Consider the following 16,909-nt stretch of genomic DNA (forward strand, 5'->3'; position numbering starts at 1 on the left):
GAGCCTCATTTACGCGGGGCGTACAGCAGTACGCAGCGCGTAGTGCCTCCAAAATGCGTCATTGCATGCGTCATCTGAAGTGTCGACACTCTGGCTGTACGCGGGGCGTACTCGAGTATGCAGCGCGTAACTCGGATCAGACCTGTGACTCGTCTTCGGATAATGCTTCCGAATTTTGATTTAAAAATAAATACAAATTAAGTAATAAACTTCGGAAATTCATATCTTCTTCATACGAACTCCGTTTTCGACGTTCTTTATATCCACGGAAAGGTGAGACTACGCTCTACAACTTTCGTTTAGACTCCGTCAGGTAATTTTGAATTTATTTTTATTATTTATTTTTTAATAGGCCGGGACAGAAACTTTCGTTATAAATTCATAACTTCTTCGTTTGACGTCCGTTCTCGCCTAACTTTTTATCGCTTTGATACTAACAACGAGATCTTCGATTCTCGTTTAGATCACTAAGGCTAAATATGGATTTAACGTAAATTTCACTTTTTACGTTATTCAGCGTTGCCGGTTCTGTCGCGAAACTTCGACAGGTCATAACTTCCTCGTTATAACTCGGATTTCGGCATTCTTTATATCTTCGGAAACCTTGTTTCAACTACTACAACATTATCTAAAGATATCAAGTTTATTTTACACTTAAATTTTGACGCTTATTTTTATTCTTAATTAATCAAACCACATAATTAAGCAATTAAGCACAAAACACATAATACTCAAATAATACAATCTTATTATTTCAAAACGGGTTATAAAGGTTAACCTAGACCATTACATTGCTAAAAATGGCAAGCCCAGAAACACAGGCGTTAAAATAACCGGCGCAACCCTGATGGAAATAGCGCCCCGCTCTCGCTGCTGAACACAGAACTGGTCCGCGTTGTGGCCTCTCGCCAAGAATCACTAACTCTCTGCCAATGTGAGTGCGAACATTCACTAACTGCAGCTCACAGTATATCACCGCCCCATTGGGGCTCAGCTAATCCATGTCTACTCTGACCTTATTCCCTCGCAGGGGAATAAGGACCAAGTCCACCAGAAACTACTCATCGAATAACGGTAGAGAACATCCTATGTGTACCCTCGCGACCCTAATGGTCCTGTCAGCTGCTATCTCAACCTCAAGTGGACAATCTAGCTCTCCTGGTGCTCTGCTAAACCTCTTGCTAAGCGCAAGAGAAACGAATGATCAGGTAGCCCCCGAATCAAACAATAATGTGGCGGAAATGCCGTTCACTGAGAACGACCCTATACAAAACACATAACCATAAGAAACAATCAATAATAAATGCAGAGATAAGGGAAAAATACATACCCGTCACCACGTCAGGAGTCGCTCGCGTCTCCTCTGCTGTCAGCTGAAAATCCCTACTCTTTGCCACCGGCGTCTCAACTCGGCCCTGACGGCCATCAGTAATCCTCAAAGTAGCAGGAGCAGGTGCTGACACCTTCCCTGCAGCAGCTAAACTCAGACACTGGGACTTTTTATGCCCCCTCTGATTGCACTGGAAGCAAATCAGATCTGATGCCGCAATGGCGGTAGTAGTGGCTGTATAATCTCTGCTCATATGCCCAGTCCGACCGCACTTGTAGCAGTCGGCACTCCCTGCTTTACATGCCCCATCGTGCAATCTCCCACCCTTACCACACCGACCGTGGCTCTGCTGACTCCTAACTCTGTGATCTGAACCCTTGGGCTTTTTGCCCGAACTCCCTGTACCTAGAGCCACCTCCAGCTTCCTCTTTCTCTCCATCTCAAGGTCAATCTCTCTCTGTCGATCCCTGGCAATCATGTCATCCAACGTTTTACAACTGGACCGGCTCACAAACTGGCGGATATCACTCCGCATCATCTCATGATACCGAGCCTTCTTCATTTCCTCATCAGCTATGTACTGAGGAACAAGAAGTGCCCTCTCCCTGAACTTGGCGGTGATCTTCGCCACTGTCTCTGTCGTCTGGGTGAGGTCCTAAAACTCTCTGGCCAACTACTGCACCTCAATAACCAGTGCAAACTCAGCCCTGAACCTGGTAGTAAAGTTACACCAGGTCATAGCATCCAAAGCTGCATCATCTCCAATGACATATCCGACCTCCTCCCACCAATCTCGTGCCCTGTCCTTCAGAAGACAGGACGCCAATCTTACCTTGTCCTCCTTGGGACATCTGCTCGTGTGGAAAGTGTTGTCCACATCTGCCAACCATCTAGTACTCGTTATGGGGTCCTGCGCCCCGTGATAATCTGGAGCTCCACATGCCCGGAAATCCATAAACGTAAGCGTGCGCGACCCCATCATGGCCGCCACCTCAGCACGAAATGTGCCTAGTCTCTCCTCCATAAACTCTAGTATACCCTGCTTGATCGAACCAAAGATCACTGGAGTCTGCTCAAGAATGATACGGGTCACCTCAGAAGTGAAAAACTCTCTATTCTGCTCATCTAGATGCTTGGCTCCCGAGCCTGATCCGGATCCCTCTCCGGCACCTGAACTGTCGGCTGCTGGACTAGGTCGCAAAACCACCATTCTGAAAACATATCATGGCAAACATTAGTACACTGAAATATCTCAAGGGATCTCTACTACTACAAGCTTCCCGGCCTCATCTCAGCCTTCTGTGATTCGAGTATGGATCCTCTGCTTTCAGTAGTACGGGCCCATACTACATTCCACATCCATCCGTACTTTCCTCAAGAACTGCCTTGACTCCACCAAGTCACTCTACTGCTACTGATTTCTGCTACTCACATCCTAGGCTTGCCCTAGGGAAACCTTTGACTTCACCCAAACCAGTCCTCAGCTGCTGAAGGCCTCCTTTTAAAGCCAATTAGCCACCACCTGAATACCATCACATCAATGAGGCTCGGATAATCCTTCGAGTAAAAGACTCGTCCCTACAACGGTTAGAATCAAACGAGAGCTGCGCAATAGGGTCAAATCCAACACTCTGAGATTATTCAATCCTGACCACATGTGACGTGACGTATTCACCTAACGGCTAACTCCCATTACTCAGAGCCCCACAAAGCACAAAGCAAGTAACATTCGGATAAAGGAAACATACTCATGCAAACTATTCTCATAGCAAGAAACTATACTAGCATATAATGGTAAGCTCATACTATCAGGAATAACCTACACATGCTATCCTACTACCGATTCACTACTAGCATGTAGTTCTTATCAAGCTGAAACACATAAAGCAAGCACATAAGGCATCCTCCTAGATCCTTAGTCCTATACTAGCATGTTGTTCTACTGAAACTGAAACTGAACTGATCTAGAACTTAAACTGGAACTAATAGTATAAACTTGTAGGGGTAATTTGGGAGTATTTACTTGAGCTCGGCTGATCGCACACACCACACCTTTTACTTTTTATCAAAACTCTTTTTCTTTCTAAGTTCTTTTCAAAAAGTTCCTTTTTCGAAAATGTTTTTCCTTTGAAAATCTTTTACCGTTTCCTTAGTTTGAGTTCAGACACACCCGAAAGTGTATCCGAATCCCTCAAACCAAGGCTCTGATACCAACTTGTAACATCCCAAAATACGACCCAAAATTTTTTGTTTAATCATTACTAAAATCATTATTTCAATACCATAAAATAAAACCCCTACGTCAATATCTCAAAACCATAACACGTATCACAAGAAAACTGTATCAAGACTGAATCAAAACATATCAATGAAAAGCTAAATCAATTCCCTGGAAAAACTGAAGTTGTGGTGTGTGCGATGCCATCATCCCGAGCTCTTCCCTTTACTTGCGGAAGTACCTGAAACCAAAACTGAAACTGTAAGCACGAATCTTAGTGAGCTCCCCCAAACTACCACATACCATACAATAACATATAAACACATACTGGGCCTTGCCCACTGCATCGGACCGAAGTCCGGAAACTGCATCGGACCGAAGTCCGGAACTAACCAGGGCCTTGCCCTCTACATTGGACCGAATTCCGGAACTGACTGCAACCTTGTCCCCTGCATCATACCGAAGTCCGGAAACTAATTGAGCATAACATAGCATAGCATAAACATATCAACTAGCATGAACACATAGACTACATACTGTATCAGGTCGTAGCCCGGAACACATAACACATAAACCCTGTCTGAGCCACGAAGGCATCAAACATTCTAACTACTGCATCAGACCGAAGTCCGGAAAATACTACTAGTTAAACAGGACGACATTGTGGCCTTAGACCCGTTCCTGCTGGAAGGAAACTCACCTCATAATGCTGACCGATGAACTCCTGAATGAGAAATCCCTGACTGCTGCTCTGGCTGTTTCCCCACTATCATGGGAAATAAAATACTAAATCAGAATAAGGATTCTCCTATGGGTAAAATGACCAATTTACCCCTGTTATGGCATGTGTCACAACATGGCCCAAAACCCTCAATTCCTTCTAAGTCCATCCATGTCCCCACTAAAGGCCCACTAATGGCCCAATTTACTCAATTGGGCCCAAAGCCCTTTATTGGGCCTTACTCAAGCCCAATACTAATCTTTAGCCCATAATAACTGAATTTTGAAGGCCACTAAGGCCCAAAGACCCTAAGTCCAAAACTCATCCCACACCGAGGCCCAAACTCTCGAAGCCCAAACTGGCAGCATACGCGGGGGGTACACCAAGGTACACTGAGCGTACTGGCTGCTGGCTTGTACGCGGCGCGTACCTCCTTATACGCCCAACGTACATCCCTGTTAAGCTAAAGTCTCTTTAAGTGCTTAATAATCCGATTCAGAAGCTAAAATCTTAGATCTAGTTCTTATCCCACGTCTTAAACCATAAAGTTGCTTACTTGATGGCTTACAAGATTCCCTTAAGCTCAAACTTCTAAAAACAACCATTTATAATCAAAAAGTTGGCTAGATCTCATGCATGGCTTCATGGAAGCCTCAAAAATCGAAACTTTACTGCTTTGGGGACACTTGAGCTTCAAGGATAGCAATCCCAAGCTCCAAAAACGAAGTTGCATGAGAAAGGTCCTTCTTTTGGACCTAAAAGGTCCAAACTTCCAAAAACTTCTAGATCTAAGCTTACAAGAGGAAAGTTGGAAGCTTTATACCTCTTTTGAATGCCAAATGAAGGAATGATCCCAGATCTTTGAGCTCAAGGTACTCAAGTTCTCCTTCTTCCACTTCTCTTCTTCTTCTTCCCAACTTTTCTTCACAAAAATGATCCCAAAAGATCAAACACACACACAACAAGGAAAAAGGGACAAACTAGGGTTTTATGTGGGTGAAGGATAAGTGAGGAGGCAAAATGGGAGGCTATAATGGGGGTTTAAATACATCTCAAACCTTAAAATTAGGGTTTTGCCACATGGTCGCGTACGCTGGGCGTACCTCTAGGTACGTTGCACGTACGCCTCTCACAACCCGCGCAAACTAAAGACACTAAACCCCGCATACGACGGGTTACGCCTCGCGTAAAGGGTTATGAGCAGCTTAGATCTCGGCCCAAAAATCATGAAGGTCCACTCCAATCCAAGGTAACAATTACGAATCAAAGCCCACTAACATTCAAGAAATTAAATTAATTAATACCTCAGAAGACGATCGCTACATTTTATTTGATTGAGGGATGTGCACGTCCGCTCTAGCTTTCTTCTCCTGATGTTGCAGAAATTGTACTTTTACAAGTGGAGGTGATTTCCTTTTATTTTGGTTGAGAACTGGATTTGGGTCTTCAAAATCAGAGTCGTCATCCGATGGTTGTTCTTTTTCTATGGACTTAAACATCAATTTTCTAATATCTATATTATTATTTTTATGAAGAAAATACAATACATTATTCAACTAGGAAGTTAAAAAAAAAAAAAAAAAAAAAAAAAAAAAAAAAAAAAAAGAAAGAAGTCAACATTAATGAGTTACATTATTTTGTATAACCTTATACAGGTTTATGGGAACTGGATGTGGATCACATTTGTGTTTTGAATGATTTTCACGAAGCATTTCATCAAAAACATTATGTCCCGAATGTTGAAGTTGTATTGCTACTGATGCATAAACAAAAATAATGAAGTCTATGCTTTTGGTATAATAACTTATTCAAGAGATAATAATAAAAAAATCACCTTCTTTCTGAATTGGTTTAACGGTTGAACCAGGTTTCACGTTTGACCCTTGAATCGGAACTCCATGTTTTGGCTTGTTTGGCACTTTGGTAGTCCTGATAGAATCAGATACATTTACGTCCATATCTATTATATTCGGTTTTGAGGGATCGTTTTTGAATTTCATAAGTGAGTATCTGTTATGTATACGCTCACTTTTCATGCGCCCTAGTGTAATTCATACATGATAACAAAAATATAAATATAATTGAACTGTTAACTAACCCCATAAACATAATGCAAATCGAATTATATGAATAATACAAAAATAAAATACAGTTATACTCAATGTATGCTGAATCAATGTAGCGCAAGCAAGTTAACAGGGAACAGATAAGTTAGAAAATAGGGCAAAAAACATCCTTGAACAAATTTACAAAATCGAACCGTATACATTGCAAACTCATATAAATCGTTGAATGCCAGTTGAAATTAACAACATATTGATGCCAATAACCCCATTAACATAATGCAAATTGAATTATATGAATAAAACATAAATAAAATTCATTTATAGTCAATCGATGTTGAATCAATGTAGTGCAAACAAGTTAACAGTCAACATATAAGTGAGAAAATAGCGCAAAAAACTTCCTTGGACAAATTTACAAAATCGAATGTATACATTGCAAACTCATGTAAATTGTTGAATACCAATTGAAATTAACAACATATTAATGCCAATAACGAATAAAAAGATGAAAAATTCTGAATGACGTACAAGGAACTTACCTCTTGTTCGATTCCATACTGCAGAAACTACTTTTGATTTGACCTTCATATGATTTTATATCGACGAGGTTGAACGATAAAACCCAAGTGATCTTAAAGGATTCCAATGTTCCAACTTCACATTGGTTGCATAATATCAAAGAGCAAAAAATACGGGATTATTGATTCGTAATGTGAAACAAACTGATTTTGAAGGATCCCGCGATTCCAGCTTAACATTACTTGGAGATCATCGGACAATCAAAAAAGACAAAACCTTGGAACTATTCTGTGACGATTGTAAGGACAAGCAAAGAAGACAGATATTTTGGAGTTATACATAGACAATGGTAAGTACACATTATACGGGACATGAATATCACACCATTAAAAGTAAATAATTTTATAATTTAATATTGCGTATATTTATGAACACAGCGTATTTCAAAATTTTACATTTTAAGAACATTAATTTGACAAATTAACATAAATGGACTCTTCTAGCGTTTTGAACATTTTACGTGTTCTCAATATAACTTATCTCTCTCTCTCTCTCTCTCTCTCTATATATATATATATATATATATATATATATATATATATATATATATATATATATATATATATGTGTGTGTGTGTGTGTGTGTGTGTGTGTGTGTTGACCAGGAAAGAGGTTAAATTGAATACAGATATACAACATTCTGTTAGAAAATTGGGGTATGGAAAGACTTGGAAATCCTGAGAATCGTGTTAAACACTTTCAGATTAAAGTATTTGGGTGGTACTCCCAACCTTTAATCGGATAAGACTCAGAAGAGTTTCTAGAATGAAGAATATGAGGTTATGTTTTCGTGATTGTTCTTGTACCAGAAAAAAAAATGATGACCAAAGAATGATTAAGTATATCATTTGTCTGAAAACTGTCAAGGCAGTTTTCTTTGTCCAAAACCTATTCTAACTGTCAAAACAGTTTATAACATTCATAAACTATCACTAAAACCAGATCACTAAAAAGGGTTAAAACTATACACATCGATCCCCGCCAGGGGTTGCCGCCCCTTGGACCCCGCTCCCAGGGGCACTGCCCCCGGACCCCCGTTCGTTTAGGGGTTTCGCCCCTAAATGACAGTTTACTTTGAATCTTGAATAAACTCAAACAAGTGTGCACTCCGCACCTTCCTTACTTGTTTAATATTCATCAAGATTGATTTTTGATCAACAAGTCAATCCATTACACTGAAATACACATTGATGATACAAAATCACCAACACATTCATTACAGAATAATAACATAAATATAGTATTTTTACGTTCTCAACTATTTACTGTTTTTATTTGAACTTATCTCTCTCTCTCTCTCTCTCTCTCTCTCTCTCTCTCTCTCTCTCTCTCTCTCTCTCTCTATATATATATATATATATATATATATATATATATATATATATATATATATATATATATATATATATACCCGACAAAAATTTTCAAGTTACCAAAGGCGCATATGGAACTCGTGATTCCAAGATTCGCAGAAGGGGATGTCTCATTAAAGATTAAAATTTTCACACATGGTGGGTACGTGCATTGTCTTAAATATTTTCTAAATGGTAAGAATGTATTACAATTAAATGATAACATGAATTGAAAAATGAAATAAATATATTAATGTTTTGAAAAATCTGCGAAAAAGTCTTAATATTTTAGGTCAATTTACGATTTAGTCCCACATTAAATTTTGTTTACAAAAAAGGACAGATTACCGGCTAAAACTTCGGATTAACCCTTTGTGGCCGGTTTCATATATTTGGCCGTTATCTCGTCTTTTTTCATTAACTAATCTAAATTTTGGAGTTTTTTCATTAATTAATCAAAATTTTAGGGCTTTTTCATTATTTATTACCAATAAACCAAAATATTTGGATTTTTCTAAAGATTACCTTTAAACTAATATATATTATATGATCTAATTTAATATGTACTATTCCATGTCTTCTTTCTTATTCTCTTCTAGGCTCACCGTGTATTTTTATCGGTGTTGTCAAACCCAACAACAAAAATTTCACTCACAAGCCTCGTTAACTCCATCAATTTTCCAAAATTATTCATTCACAACTCTATGATCATCTTTCAATCTCCAAATAAAGAACGGAGAAAATCATTGTTTATTACGTGGATGTCCTTATTACCTAACCATGACTTTAACCGTGGTTCCAACACATGGCATTGTCCATAATGTTGTTAACAATAGAAGACGAATCTCACATGTTCAACCACTGATACATTGGCTCAAGTCTTACTTGACCCTTGTTTCCTTACAACACTATAGAAGCCCCAACGTAAGATGAATCCCACATGGTTAATCATTTATTGGTTTTTTGTTTTGTCAAAAGTAAACCATTTTGGAAGCCCCAAAAAGACTAAAACGTAATAATGATAATTATTGTAATATCACACCAATTGTCATTATGACTTAAACGTAACATCACAACAATTGTCATTATTACATTTTAGTCTATTTGGGGCTTCCACAAATGCATTAGGTTTTGGCAAGACAAAGACCAATAAATGAACTTTTTGATAAAGATCGGAACACAATCTTATTGATGGATCCAAGATCTCCTTCTCGTCCCAAGCCTTTTTCTCCTCAATCTTCTTCCAAAAAATGCACTACAATATGCATTATTAGCCCCTCTTTCTCTCGTACAAGCATATAGCTCAATTAGGGTTTCTCTCAGAGTGTTAATATGATAAGGGAGGTGGAAATGAAGGCTTAAGGTCCTTTAAATAGGACACAAACCCTGAAAATTAGGATTTTCACACTCAGCTCCTACTCATTGAGTTGGGGTTCTCCTACTCGTCGAGTAGACTCTAGAAATTACGCGACCATTAACACTCTCTACTCGGCGAGTTGGGGTCTCCAACTCGTCAAGCTGATCAGACAACAAGAATGTAAATTAATTAAATATTAGACCTGGGAGTCGGGATGTTACACCTATTGTAAGGAAACAAGGGTCAAGTAAGACTTGAGCCAAGGTATTAGTGGTTAAACCATGTGGGATTTGTATTTTGTTGTTAACAAAACTATAGACAATGCCATTAGTGTATGGGTTCGAAATAAGGTTCGAATCATGGTTAGGTAATAGGAACATCCGAGTGTTGGAACCGTAGCTCGTAGCTATACCAAATTAATATTTTAATAGTTTATGATGGATAACTTGTTGACATTTTTTTTACAATTAGAGTTAACATTCTTCATGGTTTTCAGTACATAATATCGAGTTGATTTTTTTTACCTATGTTGAGTTTTTTAAGCTTAATGGTTCATTCTTCATGGTTTTCAAGCCCTATTGTAAGGAAACAAGGGTCATGTAAGACTTGAGCCAAGGTATCAGTGGTTAAACCATGTGGGATTCGTATTTTGTTGTGAACAACACTATGGACAATGCGAATAGTGTATGGGTTCGAAATAGGATCCAAGTGTTGGAACCACGGTTTAAGTCATGGTTAGGTAATAAGGACATCCACGTAATCAACAAGGATTTCCTCCGTTCTTTATTTGGAGAGTGAAAGATGATCATAGAGTTATGATTGGATAATTTTGGAAAATCGATGGAGTTAACGAGGCTTGTGAGTGAGATTTTTGTTGTTGGGTTTGACGATACCGATAAAAACATACGGTGAGCCTAGAAGAGCATAAGAAAGAAGACATACATATTAAATTAGATCATATAATATATTAGTTTAAAGGTAATCTTCAGAAAAGTCTAAATATTTTGGTTTATTGGTAATAAATAATAAAAAAGCCCTAAAATTTTGATTAATTAATGAAAAAACCCCAAAATTTGGATTAATTAACGAAAAAAGACGAGATACCAGCTAAATCTGTGAAACCGGCCACAAAGGGTTAATCCGAAGTTTTAGCCGGTAATCTGTCTTTTTTTTGTAAACAAAATTTAATTTGGGATTAAATCGTAAACTGGCCTAAAATATTAGGACTTTTTCTCAGATTTTCCTAATGTTTTCAAATCAAAAGGAAAAGAGAAGAAAATCAACATTTTTATATTTATGCCATTCATTAGAAAAAATAGAGACTTGTAATTTTTGAATACTTCTTTCTAAGGATGTGCTTCGGGTCGGAACCGACCTCAACCGAATAACCCGAAACCAGAATTGGATGAAAAGTAGGAATCGAAACCCGAACCGATTATACAAATATGGACAGGCTCGGTTCGGGTAATACGGGTTTTGATTCGGTTAATAACCCGAAAGGACTGAAATAACCCAAATAAACATTTTCACTATGTTTTTGATCCGAATAACCCAAATAAATTGAAATGACCCGAATAATTCAAATAAACTGAAATGACCCGAATAACTCAAATAAAAAAAAATTTATATTTAGTAAAGAAAAAAATATATTAAATTAATATTTTTTTCCTTGAACTAGATATATAATTTCCTTATTTGGGTTATTCGGACCATTTCAGTTTATCTTGATTATTCGGGCTATTTCGGTTTATTTGGGTTATTCGGGTCATTTCGGTTTATTTAGGTTGTTTGGTTCAAGTGACTATTCACTTAAACTTTTATTCGGATAGTCCGAACCGAATAACCCGAAACCCGAATTTGTCAAAAATAGATACTCGAGAACCGACCCAAATAACTTATTCGGTCCTAATTCGGGTCGGTCCGATCTGGGTTTCGATTTCGGTTCGAGTATTCGTTCCACACACACATCCCTACTTCTTTCTTTCCTCCCCTAATTCGCCCGAAAGTGGACTGATAATTTTATAGCAAAAGTGGACTTATAATTTTATAGCCTATTTTTCCTTCATTCCCATCCATCCTATTCATTTACTTAGTTAAGAAAATTCAAGAACATATTTTCACTTACATTTTCTTAGCTGTCCTTCCCTTCCCCTCCTAGAATTAACTCGATAACACACCATAAATCCAAGGTTGTGATGACTAATTAACACCTTATCATGCGATATCACAAAATAACCAACATGGTTACGAATTGTCGTTGACAAATAGAGAAGTTTTTTTTTATATAAGGTCTTTGTGAAACTTTATAGTTATTCGGAATTTTTGCAAAAGTAATTTATGTGGCATTTTCTCAAGCCACCATATATTTATTCGAGCTATTAAGGATATAATCTAGCCTCTAATTTAGGAATATACTTTATTGTAATTATCTTCCCTTTATTTTGTACATCATTTTTATTATAAATGTTCAATAGAAATATTATCCATATGTGCGATGAATTTATCCAACCTTAAGTGATATAGCATAAACAAGTCCTCTCCTGACCCTAGTATATGTCCCCGCCCGATAAATCCTCCCTCCTATCTACCCTTCTTTAGACAATCGCTCTTACACCCCTTTTCGAGTTCAAGTTAACAATAGAAAAGAAAAGAAATTGATGAAAATAAGAAGAAAATAAAAGAAAATTGGTATTCCCGAGTTTCATTAAAAAAAGGAAGTAAAAAGAAGTTAAGGGAAATGGAATGATCACTTTTCCTCCTAACTTTCTTTCCGGTTTAGAAGGATTTGAAAAAAGAGAACAAAATGATTAATTTTCTTTCTAATTCTCTCCAACCCGATAATACAAAAGAAAATTTTATTTTCCTCTTATTATTTTTTTTCTCTTCTGACTTTCTTTTCTCTTCGTTTATTTTTCTTAAACTCTGGAACTAGGCATTAAGCTTTCTTCTTCAAACTATCTTCTATGGAGAAATCAAATCTTACAACTTGATCTCTTACTTGAAACTTCTTGGTTATGTCGATAACTCCATCTAGTCGACAAGATGGTGATCGGCGTGTCCTCATTCTTATTTGATCTTCTCTTTCTGCAGAGGTTATGGTTGAAGCCCTTGGTCTCAAAGATGCTCGATCGGTATGACGTGCCTTTGAAGCAGCTTATAGCCATGCGTCTGTTGAGCATATACACTAAAAGATAACTCCTTTGTTGCTGAATATGGTCGCAAATTCAAGAATATATGTCATCAACTTTCCTTGATTTGTCATTATGTTGATGATATGGATAATTCGCATTGGTTTTTATGAGGTTTTGGCCATTTCTTTGAAACTTTCTCCACTACCCAATGTGCCGCTAAACATTGACCAGCCTTATGTGACCTTCTCTATCGAGCTAAGGGCATCCACAGTGCATTGAACTCTAAAAAGTTCAATGGAGTGCCACATCATCATTCACTATTTCATACAATTCTATTTATTTTTATCCCACAATGCATTAAACTCTACAAATTCAATGGAACATATTAAAAAATATTTATTTAAAGATTTAAAGACTTTCCTTTTTCCCATTGAAGAGTTTAATGATCATTGAACTCCAAATCCATTGAATGTTAAGGTGGTATTTCACAATGGTGGAGTTGTATCCTTTGAATGACAAATAGACATGACACTTCATTCAACTTTTTCATTAAACTCCTCGGATGCTCTAAGGGTCATGAACTCTTTCTCAAATCCATTCATGACACCACTACGCCTTCAAGCAATCTTTATCACCACTCAAAACTGATCCAACAAACCCTTAAACAAAGTTCTTGGGCCAACATATGTATAACAATGGTGTTGTGTTTAGCTGGACATAGGATATGTAGAGAAGCTTTAGCATTATTCTACAAGATGTGTGCCCAAGTAACAAAACCTAATGATGTGGTGTTTCATTTTTTGATAGCATGTGATTGGCTAAAGTATGCCTCTTATAAATTAATAAGTTAATAAAATAAAAAGTTGAAGATATTAAAAATGTTAAATTTATATGGGTCATGCATCAAAACTGAAGTAAATTTTGCACTTAAACGCTAATTTGAAACAAAACAATAAATATTGGATTGAAACTGTAAATTTTGGTCAACCGCGAAAATCAATTTTATAATATACTTTATTTTTTTTATTAATAAACGTATAAAGTCATAATATTCTAAGTTTTTCTTTTTCTTTTCCTCCGCCAAGACCAACCACACCAAGCAAAGATTAGGCCTTAGGGGATTAATTTAATTAAAGCATGGGAATCTCAATTATTATGTTACAACTCAATCAAAACTCTTCAAAAGTCCCATCTCCCATGTTTATTAACATTGAATACCTAATGCTTGAGTTGTAAAGTATGTTTGATATATAATTGTATAATCCAAGTGGTTAATCAAACAAAGTTAAATTATTATTATCATAAGCAATGGTTCAAAAATCCCGGGCTCTTGCCCCTATTGCAAAAAAAACAAACACCCTAGTCTTTCAACTCTCTTGCAACATTGGTCACAAGAACTTTTGCCAAATAAATCTTTTAAATGATTAAACGTCTATCCTCTAAACATCATCCACTATTTGTATTGGTATGATAAAGATTATATAATAGGCATTAAACATCATATCATCCCACTACAAGAACATTATATGAGAGGTAAATCAGATATCCAACATTCTATTAGATAAGATGACATACATAAGTTTATATGATCGGTAAATCTGACATATAGTCTTCTGAAAGATAGACATAAGTTTTAGTGCCAAAAAGCCAAATCTAGTAAAAAATGGAGCTCTACATTGCAATAATGGTATAGTACAAACTACAAACACCTGTAGATATCTTTAGAAGTCTATAGCATCAAAGAAGTAACAAAACTAATAATATGTGTGATGATCATTTTCATTTTGAGTTAGATGTATAATAAATAAAGTAAAATATTTGTACTAAACTTTAGTTCAATCATGGAGTATATGTTGTTTTTTGATATTTGTAAGTGCATTACATAGACGATTTATAAATTTATACTAGTAATTTTAGGATAAAACCAAAAAAATAGTATAATGGAAAGAATGATAGGAATGGACATGATTGTGAGTTTTAACTTGGTGGGGTGTTATTGTCTACACAATGTCATGGAAAGACAAATTCTACCATCATCATCACAAAAGAAAAAAAAAAAAAAAAAAAAAAAAAAAAAGGTAGAGAATGAATTTGAACAGTGGCGTGAGGCGATAAAATCAGAAAAAAAGAAGGAAGAAGAAAGAGATTGGATATTACAAGCTCGGTGGTGGCTGCCTAAGACTGAGCTGACTTAGAATCATAGCGCCGGTGCCGGGACCGGAACTGGAGCTGGAGCCACCGGAGAGAAAGTCGGCGACGGCAGCCATGACTTTAATTTGCATCTCAAGAGCGGCTATATAATCAGTTGCTTCTTCTAATACAACTGGCAATGGTTGTTTCCGACAACCAGGAACCAACCGGCCGAGAACACGTGTTTTCCTTTGCACTGCCGGTAGATTTTTTGTCTTCAGCTTTAAAATACTCACTCGCGGCTTTTTTAACCGGCTATTCCCTGTTGCTGTGACAGCGGTCCCTCTTTGTCTTCTGTTATTCTTCATAAACTTAAGCTTGATTTTGTTCGTGAGAATCGCACGGCTCCATCGACTCCGACCTTTCGCTGTTACTGCAAGGACTCGGTCGGCCGCTTCACGAACGGCGCGTCCACGGCGGGGAACAGAAGGCGGAGACGTGCCGGAGTTGATCCGGACATTGCGGAGCGCTTGCAGGAGTTTTGAGCTGTATACTTGTTGCTGAGCTTCGGATTTCCATGAAATAATCTGGTTGTTATTGTTACTCGAGTTCTCAATCGTCTGATCGCCAGTAGATTGTCTATGAGTTCTCTTCTTCTTTCTTCTCTTCGATGAATCACGTGCTCTTTCGATGTTGTTCGTTACCGGATCCGAAATCAACGTCGACGATGCCATCACCAAAAGAAACCGTTGGAATTATTTCTCAGGACGGATCAATAGCCAGAGAATCCGAAAACAGTACCTGCAGATTCAAATCAATCGTGTCAGAAACAAGAATCAATAATTCGAATCAGGAAGCAGACATACAGGTTCTCTGCGTAAACAACAAACTACGCATTTCGTTGGTAATCCAAATCGAATACAAAACCGATAAAAACTTCTAAGAAATATCTACATCGAATACACAAATAACAAATCAAAAGATAATAAGCAAATTTCTCACGGAATCGGTAAACATTAAACAACAATCGATGATTTATACCTTGAAGAAGAAAAGCTGATCTAAATTCTTTCTCTAATCAATTCACAGCTTCAGATGAATCGTTCTCGATTTGCATATGCAATTCGAAAAGAATCTCAACTAATAACTATTGTTTGGTGCGTATTTGTGAGTGAGAGAGAAAGAAAGTTAGAAGAGAGAGAGAGAGAGAGAGAGAGAGAGAGAGAGAGAGAGAGAGAGAGAGAGAGAGAGAAGCACGCCTTGGCCCGTTCTCCTTTCTTTCTCTCTCTGTTTCTATCACGTTCATTTTAAAGCTCTTGTATTTTTCTGTTTTACCCCTTTCAGTTTTATTATTTTCCATTTTTATCCCTCTATGTTTTTGTTTGTTTCTTTATAATGTTCGTGCCATCGTGGTGGTAATATGGTCCACATGGGCCCCATCTCGCCGTTACACTTCCTCAACCCACTACGTCAACTCTTATGTTTCCGTTATCTCCCACCATTTCTATTTGCTATGCCCTCTTTTTAACTTCTTTTTTTCATTCTTATACTCCCTTTGCAAAAGTTAACGTTGTCGATTGTCGATTATGGTTTGGCTTAAATCCCGTATAAGATAAAATAACTTCTTTTTTATTTTAGAGATAATCCATGTCATATTTGTCCAGCCTAATTTCTAAATATCAAATATCGTATTTATCTAAATTCAATATTTTTAATATTTAATAATCATCTTTATATTGTAAAATCATTATAGTTATAAAAAAACTTACTTGACCATAATGCCCCTAACTCTTATATGGATGGAATTTAAGTATCTCTACTGTTTCACCCCAAATTCTGCACATCCATGGCTTTGAATGCTTCGTTGTAACCCTCAATGTATCCAATAACTAGGAATGGTAATGGGGCGGGTTCGGGGCGGGGTATGGATTCCCAAACCCGCCCCGATAACTTTCGGGTATCTTATCGGGGCGCTCCATTGGGTTTCGGGTTTCTCCGTCGGGTTTCGGGTATCTTATCGGGTTT

The 16,909-nt window shown here is 37.3% G+C and overlaps 1 pseudogene across 1 annotated transcript; it reads right to left on the reverse strand.

The window, feature by feature from the left end:
- Positions 1-14,704: 14,704 nt before the first annotated feature.
- On the reverse strand, positions 14,705-16,172 carry LOC145031850 (transcription factor bHLH148 pseudogene; annotated as a pseudogene). Its single transcript, XR_013677044.1, has 2 exons — positions 15,926-16,172; positions 14,705-15,685 (listed from the first exon to the last, which is right to left on the reverse strand). The product of XR_013677044.1 is annotated as a transcription factor bHLH148 pseudogene (transcript).
- Between the last annotated feature and the right edge of the window lie 737 nt (positions 16,173-16,909).

This window comes from Lactuca saligna, chromosome 1 (genome assembly GCF_052625555.1).
Source record: "Lactuca saligna cultivar CGN05327 chromosome 1, ASM5262555v1, whole genome shotgun sequence".
Taxonomy (NCBI): Eukaryota; Viridiplantae; Streptophyta; class Magnoliopsida; order Asterales; family Asteraceae; genus Lactuca; species Lactuca saligna.